We start from the raw sequence: 9,890 nt of genomic DNA on the forward strand, positions 1-9,890 counted from the left end.
CTCGGTCACCGAAACGACGTCGTCTCCATAATAAAAGCCCCAAATCTTCCAAAACGACGTCGTCTCCCCAAATGCCCCAAATCTAAAACCCTAAATCGGCCAAAATCCCTATTGAAGTGCTCGAATTGAAGTCTCGAACCCTAATTTTCATTTGCCCAAAATTCCTTCGTCGAATCTTGGAAATGGAGAGCAGGACTCGCAGCAGCGCCTCAATTTCCTCTCATCGAAGCGAAGGAGAAGGCCAGCGTTTCTGTTTTTGTGGGTTACCGAGTCCAAGAAGAACATCGTGGACTCAAATCAATCCTGGGAGAAGATTTTATGGATGCGCCCGATATAAAGAAGCGTCGAAGTGCAAATACTTCAAATGGATTGATGAGAAGTTCTCTCCGACCGAGCCACGAGGGTGATATTGGATCTACTTCATAAAAGACAGCAATCTTCATCTGTGTTCGTGGACGACTTGGACGATGTTGACTCAATGCAAGCTCAAGTGTCTTCAGTGAAACTTTCGAAGAATGAAGTGTCAATGCACGCTCAAGCATCTTCAACTAAACCTTTCAAGAATGAAGTCCCAATGATGAAGATTGAACGAAAGTGTTACCAAGCGTGTATTATGGTGTTGTTTTGTTGTCTATTGTACTTTATGATGAAATGTAAAGTACTTGAGAATGAGAAAAAGTTTCTGCGACTGCCATAGTTAAAAATGGTGTTGTTCTGGATTAAACGTTGGGTTTTTTCTTTTTGAAAGATGCGAAGAAGTTTGTGTTGTGGAACAAGATCATTGTTGCTTTGTTGTCGTTTGTCTGTGGTATGGACTTGCCATAAGTTTACCATCATCTTCTCTCGTTTTGATGCAGAATCATCTTCTGTTTTGCAATGCAGAATCATGTTCTCTTTTGATGCGAGACCGACATATACACAAGACAAACATGAGTCATTACCCGAGTGCCATAAGTTGTATTCAGTAATCACGTAAGTGCTAGTCGCGATGAAAAAAGGATCACTTTAGTGTCAAGTTATTGTTAAAGTGATCGGTTAAGTGTCACTTGTAGTTAAAAGTGAACAGTTAAGTGCCAAGTTTTTTTAGAATAGGATCGGTTAAGTGCCAATTTTTTTGTCGGTTTTCTGTAAAAATTGCGCCAGCCACCAGACCGGCGACACCACCAACCATCACCACTATCCACACTACACACTAGGCGCTCCAGCCACCACCATCTTGGTGGTGTTGCTGCACAAGATACTAGTGCAAGGCTCGCCTTGCACTAGTTTGCACCAGACACATGGTGTAAGATGTGCAACCGCACACTTGTACCAGTGTAGGTGCAGCCGCTTAAGCCTATAACCCCACCACAAACCAATAATCACCAGCATCACCATCGCCACACCAAAGACCCCAGCCACGACATTAGCACCCCACCAACAAACCGACTACCACCTACCACCAAACATCACCATCCACCATCACTAGATACACCAAAGACTCCGGCTATCACCACGAACACCAACAAGAAAGAAGAACAAGTAAAAGCCAGAATCCATGATAAACAACAACATAAATTGACAAGCGGCGCAAGATCATTTCATTGATATTAATATCATCAAGTCTCGAGTCGACAACATTCATTTCATTGATATTTCATCAAGTGTGAGTCTCGAGTCGACAACATCAATGAATGACAAACTAAAGAAAAAAAAAAACAAAAGATAACCATCGATGCATAGACTTTCTATATGCACGACAACATCATCGTTTACATAACTGTTTTTACTCCTAAGCTCCACAAATCCTATCACATCTCATCTCATCAATCAATATGCACGACACCCCCTGTTCGTCCTCCTTTCGATGGGCCTTTCACTTGATTCATAATTCTGGCACTCTTTCTAACCGGACGTGCAACTTCTTCTTCAACCTTCTCGCATCCACCGACTCGGATGGAGCTGCAAATGTCATAGGCCGAATTGAATCAAAAGGAGCCGGAGCTGGAGCGGAGATGGAGCTGAGCCGGAGCTCGAGCTCGAGCCGGGTTCTTTCTTTTTTTTTTTTTTTTTTTTGGCACAGTTGATGTTGATGTTTTCTTCTTTTTTGTTGGTGCAGCCGTCGATTCTTGAGTTGGGCCCGAGATAAGAACTTCGAACTTCTCCCGTGCTACAAAAAAACAATAAATTGTTAGCAAAAATCTACAGCATAAATTAAATTAAATGCAGCCAATAAAACTTACATTGAGAATGACTGTTCCAAAGTAGGGCTCATCTCGTATACGGGCCATAGCCATATTGTCCGAACCTCTTCCCAAGTGCCCTCTTGTTTGAATAGGGCGTCACTCAAGAACTTGTGATTTGTTGCCCCTTTGTCCCGCTTTCTTGGGCCCTTTAACTACAAATGAGGCTTGTTCGACCCATTGTGTTGGGCGTCTTCTAGATGGCCTTTGTGTACCGCCCTTCACCTGGCCTTGTTCTAGTTGTCCTTCTGTGTAGCCCTTCAACTTCAGTGACACCTCCTTCTGTTTGGCCTTCTGGTGGTACTGGTGGTGGTACTTGTGGTGCCCCTTGCAGTGATTCTTCTGGTGGCTCCTGTGATGATCCTTGAGGTGGCTCCTGTGATGATCCTTGAGGTGGCTCCTGTGATGGCCCTTCAGTTGGCGCTTGAGTTCGAACTTGCTTTCTTCGAACCCGAGAAAGAGGCGAAAAGATACCATAAATATAATATCGAGACATATAATAATAAAAACTGAATACAAATTGATTGAATTTAGCACTGGTATTTCTTTTCGCTGAAGAACAAGCCGACGCACCGGCCGTGATGCCGCTTGGGTCAATCCTTCACTGGCCGTGATGCTTTGCTTGGGTCAATCCTTCAGGCGGCCGTGATGCTGCCACTTGGGCCAATCCTTTACCTGGCTGTGTTCTACCTTGCCTTCTTCGAACAGGCTGTTCAGTTTCATGACTTACTGAGGTTCTTCTTGTGACCTAACAAACACATTACATACAAGGCCAAATAGGATATCATTATGTACATTTTTATGATAAACGACAAGAAAGCAACATAAACATAAAATAAATTTCATGACTTACCGGGGTTCTACTTGTTGACCAAGAACAAATACTCACTTGGCCCCGCTTGTGTGCATTTCTCCAACTGTCTCTTCACTAGGCCCTTCACCTTGCCTCAACCGTTGTTGCTTCCTCAATTGACAACCTTTAATATTGTGGCCTGTTAGGCGACAATAAGAGCACGTGATCTTTGCACCCTCCCCGCTCATTCTTTGCCGACCCGAGACCTCTCCCTCCGCCATTCTTCGTCTTCGTTTTGTCCTTCCAATTGTCTTCTTCAGTGGCAAAGGTAGAGGTGCTTCACGATCCGTGGGCTCCCAAAACTTGCTACTTCTAATTGGCTGCATCATGAACTGATAGGAAGCAAGATACTTTGATTTATGGTACCAATCATCGATGTAATCATCTATATTGTCGCCCTTCAACTGGATGGCACATATGGCATGTGCACATGGAATTCCACTTACTTGCCATGATCTACATGAACACTTCCTACTTCCTAGATTGACAACATACTTATCTCGCACCCTTCATTATCTCATATCCGTCATCTCCATTCCAAATGGGATGACAATGCGTACTTGCAGCCAAGTTGTCATCCAATTTCTTCACAATCCTAGGACCATATTGTCTTGTCCACTTTGCAGCCTCATCTCTTTGTTTCTGCAGCCGAGTCATAACCGCAACTCGTATATCTTCAAGCATTGAGATGACTGGTTTGCATCTCGGCATCTATTATCTTCGAATTAAATACTTCACAAATGTTGTTGTCGACGTTATCGCACTTGAACTCCTCACCAAGAATGCCCCGCACCAATGCTTCGGTTCTAGTTGAAATAGGGTAGCACAACCTTCCTTTGTCAACTCGAAGATCCTTCTTTGGCTATTCTAAAGTCAGCCATGTTTGCACTCTTTGCTAATTGCCAAAATTGCAATTGCAGCTTATCCCCTTTATAGTTCTTTGCCCAATTTCCGTATATGTGCCGCGCACACATTCGATGTTCAGCATGGGGCAACAACTCGGCCATCTGCTAACCAATCCCCGCAATAATTCAAAGTAAGAAATATTATAGCAAATTACATGTTCATATTACAAAGCAAAGCAAAGCAAACTATTGACTAAACTTTTCAAAAAGCAAGCATTACCTTCGTTTGGTCACTCGTGAATGCCCACCCTTCCCCGTTTGTTATCTCCAAGTCGCCATCAGATTTTTCAAGAACCAAGACCAATTGTCCTTGTTCTCAATCTTTACAATAGCCCAAGCTAGTGGGAACATTTGGTTATTCGCATCTCTTCCAATCGCTGCCAACAATTCTCCCTTGCACAAGCCCTTCAAGAAACAGCCGTCCAATCCTATAATCCGTCTACAACCAGCTAAAAAAAACCTCGTCTCGCATGCATCAAAGCACACATAGAACTTATCGAACTTGGTCCCATGATCAGGAAGTGGTCTCTCAATCACCTCTACATACACTCTACTTGTAGGGTTTTGCAGCCTACACTCCCAAGCATACTCCCACACCTCGCCCATATTCCTTAGCATACGACCAATAAGTACCTTTATCACCTTTTGCTTTGCTCTTTTGCACCGATTCCTAGATACATTGATGCCTACACGCTCCTTCACCAAAGCATCCTAAAGTTAGCAAGTTTCAAGTTGGGCATCACCTTGATCGATCGAAGAAGTGCTTGGACAACCATGAACTTGTTACCCTTTGTTTTGAAAATTAATGGAACAAGTGTGTTCCTCTTGGTAGGCTCTAATCCGAAAAGACCCACTCTTCTTAACAAACGCACCGTAAATCTTCCATGGACAGTTTTTTGCTGCGAACACCTAGCTCTTACAAATTTCTTGGTATTTCTAATGAAATCAATATTTCTTTGTGCAGCAATGGAAGAACTCAAGTATAGCTTCCCTAAATTGTATCGCATCATGGAATTTCATACCTACCGACAAAGTAGGAGATGCAACAGATGGATCATAGGAAGGAAACTTACTTTTCCTTCTACGCACTCGTTGATCTTCTTCAACTTCATCCCGGGAAGTTGCGGTGTCGATGCTTTCTTCATAATCTGTCTCCCTGGACCTGGCCAGCAACACCAACATCTGCAGGGCCTTCGTCTCTGTTTGGATGAACAGCTACATGCAAAGTTGCAAATCTATCTGACAAAAAGTCCCTTTGTTTTTTCCTTGACTGTGTAAGCTCCTCATCGTCGGCGTCACTTAAGATTAACAAATTTTCAGCTTCAGCAGCCAACCCTTCATCGTCATCGTCACCCTCACCGGATTCAGCTACTTCCCAATCTAATTCGGTGATGGTGACATCACCCATGTCACAATCGCTCCGTGAACAAAGATCTGCGCCCCTCTCCTCCCCATCCCGTCCATCATGACCTACTTCATCTCCTCCTTCTCCTACTTCGGTGGTATCTCGTGTCATCATGTTCGTCCTCACTATTGTTTTCAACAAACACTTTCGCCTCTTCGCCATGAAGATAATGATATAAGACATCCCTAAAACCATTATCATCTTCCAAAACTCTCAAACCATCTCTCAAGCCTTTCCTGAAACACAAGACAAGAACTTTTGTACTCTACAAGGCAAAAATGTCACTATATCCCTAACAAATCCAATATAAGATGCCTTCTTTATATCTACAAAGATAGTACCCTCATTCCCCCTCATACTCCCACTCATCCTCCCCAATCACAAAATCTCCACCGTAGTAAACGATGACAAAGAAACATAGTCTTTATGCGCCATTTCGCAACAAAAAGAGGACAAATATACAATTAACTATTTTGGGACCACATTCACAAAGAACAGACAATTGCAAGTGGAGGTCCCCACACTCTTTATTAAAGAAAAGAAAAGAAAAGAAGAAGAGAGAGGGAAGATGCGGTCGTCGACAGCTGCAGCTTGAAAACAACAGGCCTCGTGGACAAGGACAAATAAAAATTAAGATGGGACCCGACAACTGCTTTGATTATGCCGTCGCATTTCTTTAAAATATGGAGAGATTCCTCAGCATGGGTCCTCAACAATGCAATTTATTAAACAAATATCCAGAAGTCCCCATCCCCACAACCTTCGATTCTCACATGTGCAAAGTCCAATACTCGAACCCTAACAATCACCAATCATCGCACATTTCACATCCGACCACTACAAATTACTTTCGCACATCACAATTCAACACCCTGAATGAATCACACATCACAGTGGATGAGGCGACGTCGAGCCCTACACTGAGCCCTAATTTCCCCCCCCTCGAGCCCTACACCGAGCCTATATTTCAATGCCGCTCCTAAACTGTCAATTTGAACCCCCCAATAGGATTGTAGCACTACATCTCAGCCATTAAATCTCACATCAAGCCTGACCTTTCCCAGCCGACCCCCAAATTTGAAGTCCGAGCCCTAATAAACGAGTCGAAGCCCTAATTTCACCACAGGGGAGAGGAAGAAGAGAAAAAACCTGAGCAAATCGACGACGGCGAGCGATGACGGCGCTCGACGACGGCGACCGACGACGCCGACCGACGACGGCGACCGACAAAGGCGAGCGACGACGGCGAGCGATCACCTGCGAACGGCGAGCTGTGAACGGCGATGGATGGATGGAGAGGACGTCAGACCTACTGTGAACCGACAAAATGTTAAATTCCAAATAAACGAACGACGTCGTTTTGTTTGGCCAAGTGCACAAAGTGGATGGGGCGACGCGTTTTCCTCCTCCACGTCTGCTTTTTTAAAAAAAAATTGCCACATCGCTAAGCTTGTCGCCGGAAAATGCCACGTCTGCATTTTGGCCGGTTTTTCGCCGGATTGGCACTTAAGTGTCCCATTTTACTCGATGATGGCACTTAAGTGTACCATTTTAAAGTTATGGCACTTAAGTGTCCCGGCGTGCCAAGTTATGGCACTCCAGGTGTCCCGACCTCCCGAGCTGGTATCCTTGAGGAATCAACCTGACTGAACAAAAAAAATAAATAAATGGGAAACTCACCGAAAAACCTGAAGCCGTGGAGAAGGGGCGGCCGCAAGCTTAATGGTGCCTGCTAGGAGGAGTATGATAGTTCCATATGTATGAAATTTGCGTGAATATAGCATCAGACACCTACTACTATCTATATAGACCTAAGGAAACTAAGAGCTATAGTTCATGGTGAAAACCAGTTTAGATGGAGTATCAAAAGGATTAAATGTGCGGTGCTAATCAGTCAAGACAATAGTGAGTTGCACGACACGAGTTGAGTCAAGGCAACAAATCCGGATAAGGGCTCACTTGAGAACTTCCAGCAGGTGAGATGCAGAATTGAGTGCAAGTCAATCATCACGGCTCTCTTCCAGTGGTTTATGTTTGTGGGTGTAAGTTACAGTATGGTTTGGCATCCAAATATAGGTAGATAAATGACCGGAATGCTCCAAGGCTTAGAAGTCCGACCACCACCACCATCCGTATCTTTTCATGATATCAATTTCAGAGTCATCTAATATTGAGACTCTTTGGTGGCAGAAGAACAACTCAACTTCAATAACTCGATGAAATAGGCTCTGATCCAGAAGAATTAAAGGTTATCACTTCTGTGGATAAAAGCATTGAGGACCCATAACACTGGAGGAAAGCGAGAAGAAAGAAAGAAGGGAAATTGGACAGGCAGATATCGTTGCAAATCTTTTTCTTGGCACAGAGCAGGCCTGAGATCTTAGATTTGTAACTCTTTTCCATAAAGGAAGCTGTGTCCATGGCCTCATTCCACGATGGAAGAAAATCATACAATAACAAATAGAGGAAATAGAAAAGGAAAACCTACCGTGAAACTTTATGCATGAGACACCACTACAGAATCAATATTCTTGTATTGAAGTAAAATCACATTGCAAACAAATAGCTCCTTTCAGCCAAATAATAAAGAAAAAGAACTGACAGTAGGTCCTAAAATAAGGAGAAAAAGATGAAGTAACCATCAAACAATACAAGCCAACATTCTCCACAATCTAGCAGTGACTGCCATCACAACAAACAGAACCTGTATATCAATCGTCAATTCGAGAAAGAATAAATATCACAAACTTGTAGCGAAATGCAGTATTGCACTTTCGAACACCCATGAAGGCGCCTCACAAACAACTAAAAACTATCACACTTACTTAAACACCAGCACTGAAGTCTTGTAGACTTTAATTGCCAATTCTTGCCCGTCAGATTTTGTTGCAGATAGACATTTGCCTAGAAAAGTCAGAGTGGCAAAAAGGTCAAGAGACTATGCAGTAGTAGCAAAAATACGAAGGATCATATGTAAAATTGCGAAATTATAACAATGATGTAGAGAACTTCCATGAACAATTGATTGCTAGAAATACGGAAGTAGTGGGCACTGCTGACTATAGATAACAGCATACTTCTTGACCAGTGGAAATGCAACCATTTATATCATTAAATACTTGACAGTCGAGCAATTTGAAGAGAACCATCTGAGTCCTGTGATCAATGGCCTGCACAACCACATAAACAATTCCACAAGAACAGTCAGAGATGTTTCCACAGCTTCAGTATAAACAGGAGCAGGAGTGGGGCACTGTACCCGCAATAACTTTTAGAAGTAGTCTTACTTCTGCACCATTATTGCAAGAGGGGGCATGAACCAATGCATACACCCATCAAAGAGTTTCCTCAGCTATTATTAAGTCAAAATGATAATGATTTAGCAAAAAGACAGAATAAGCTTGCAAGAGGGTTCATTTCAACTTCAAAACTTTTGATGATTAACTAAAAATTATTATAGTTCACTTTCTTATATCAATGAAGCACAAAAAATTCTGAAAATTAACTCCATCAAGCTTCATCCAAGTACAGAATATTAGACACGGGGATAGAGGTGCAAAGCAAGAGGAGGGAGGCCAATGAAGAAATTGGCAAAAATTCTAATAGATCATTAAAAACGGACACGTATTGTCTTGAGATCATCCAAGCAGCAGTTAACAGTTAGTATAAGGAGACCTCGTTGCGGCTGCTGTTACAACTGCAGCATGGAGAATTTTAATGCAAACTTTTTACCGAAACACCCAACACACAACTTATTAATCCTTTGATAAAAATGTACTTTACCTGCTCAACAGTTTCATGGTCAGCTTTCTCATTACTTTTAATTCTGCCTATAGGAAGGCTCCTCCGTCCACGGTTTCTCCGCCATCTTTCCATTCCAACCATTCCATCGCGCTCTCCATTTCCGAATTCGACGACCACGCCCCCTCCTCCTCCTCCTCGTCTACTTCTTCTCCTACTTCCACTACCCTTTTTTCTTCTCCTTCTTCCCGTTCTTTTATTCCTTCCTTCATTGCTCCTAATCCTACTTCCATTGATTCTCTTCCATAATGGATGCCTGGTTTAACCAAACATCAAGTTCCGAAAAGAAAAACCCTGTGAGTCTGGTTACGGTGCAAATGTAGAGAGAGACAGCGCTATCTAAAAAGAGAGACTCGAGGGACGGAGCTTCAGTGCGGAGGCGGCCAATGTCCGTCGGCTGGGTGAACTGAACGAAGGCGCGCAGACAGGGTTAATCAGCCGACGGACCGGTTCAATTCGATCACAATCCCCTTAAAGAAAAGCCGGACGGGTATTGGTTGTCCTCAAATCGAGACCGTTGATCAGATCAACGGTCTCGATTTGATTTGACAGCAAAAGGACGATCATTGTAGCAAGCATTGAGGCTTCGATTTGATTTGAGGTGAGGACAAAAGCGAGAAACTCTTCACCTAGAAGTGATCGATACCGTTCATGTGCGAAATGGAATCCGAATCCAAAATCCGCAAAAGTCAAGTCTGCGTCGA

The 9,890-nt window shown here is 43.2% G+C and overlaps 1 long non-coding RNA gene across 1 annotated transcript; it reads right to left on the reverse strand.

Moving 5' to 3' along the window:
- Positions 1–8,055: 8,055 nt before the first annotated feature.
- On the reverse strand, positions 8,056–9,221 carry LOC120293111. The gene is made up of 3 exons (XR_005550779.1): positions 9,169–9,221; positions 8,405–8,555; positions 8,056–8,289 (listed from the first exon to the last, which is right to left on the reverse strand). It is a non-coding gene; the product is annotated as an uncharacterized LOC120293111 (long non-coding RNA).
- Between the last annotated feature and the right edge of the window lie 669 nt (positions 9,222–9,890).

Source organism: Eucalyptus grandis, chromosome 5 (genome assembly GCF_016545825.1).
Source record: "Eucalyptus grandis isolate ANBG69807.140 chromosome 5, ASM1654582v1, whole genome shotgun sequence".
Classification (NCBI taxonomy): domain Eukaryota; kingdom Viridiplantae; phylum Streptophyta; class Magnoliopsida; order Myrtales; family Myrtaceae; genus Eucalyptus; species Eucalyptus grandis.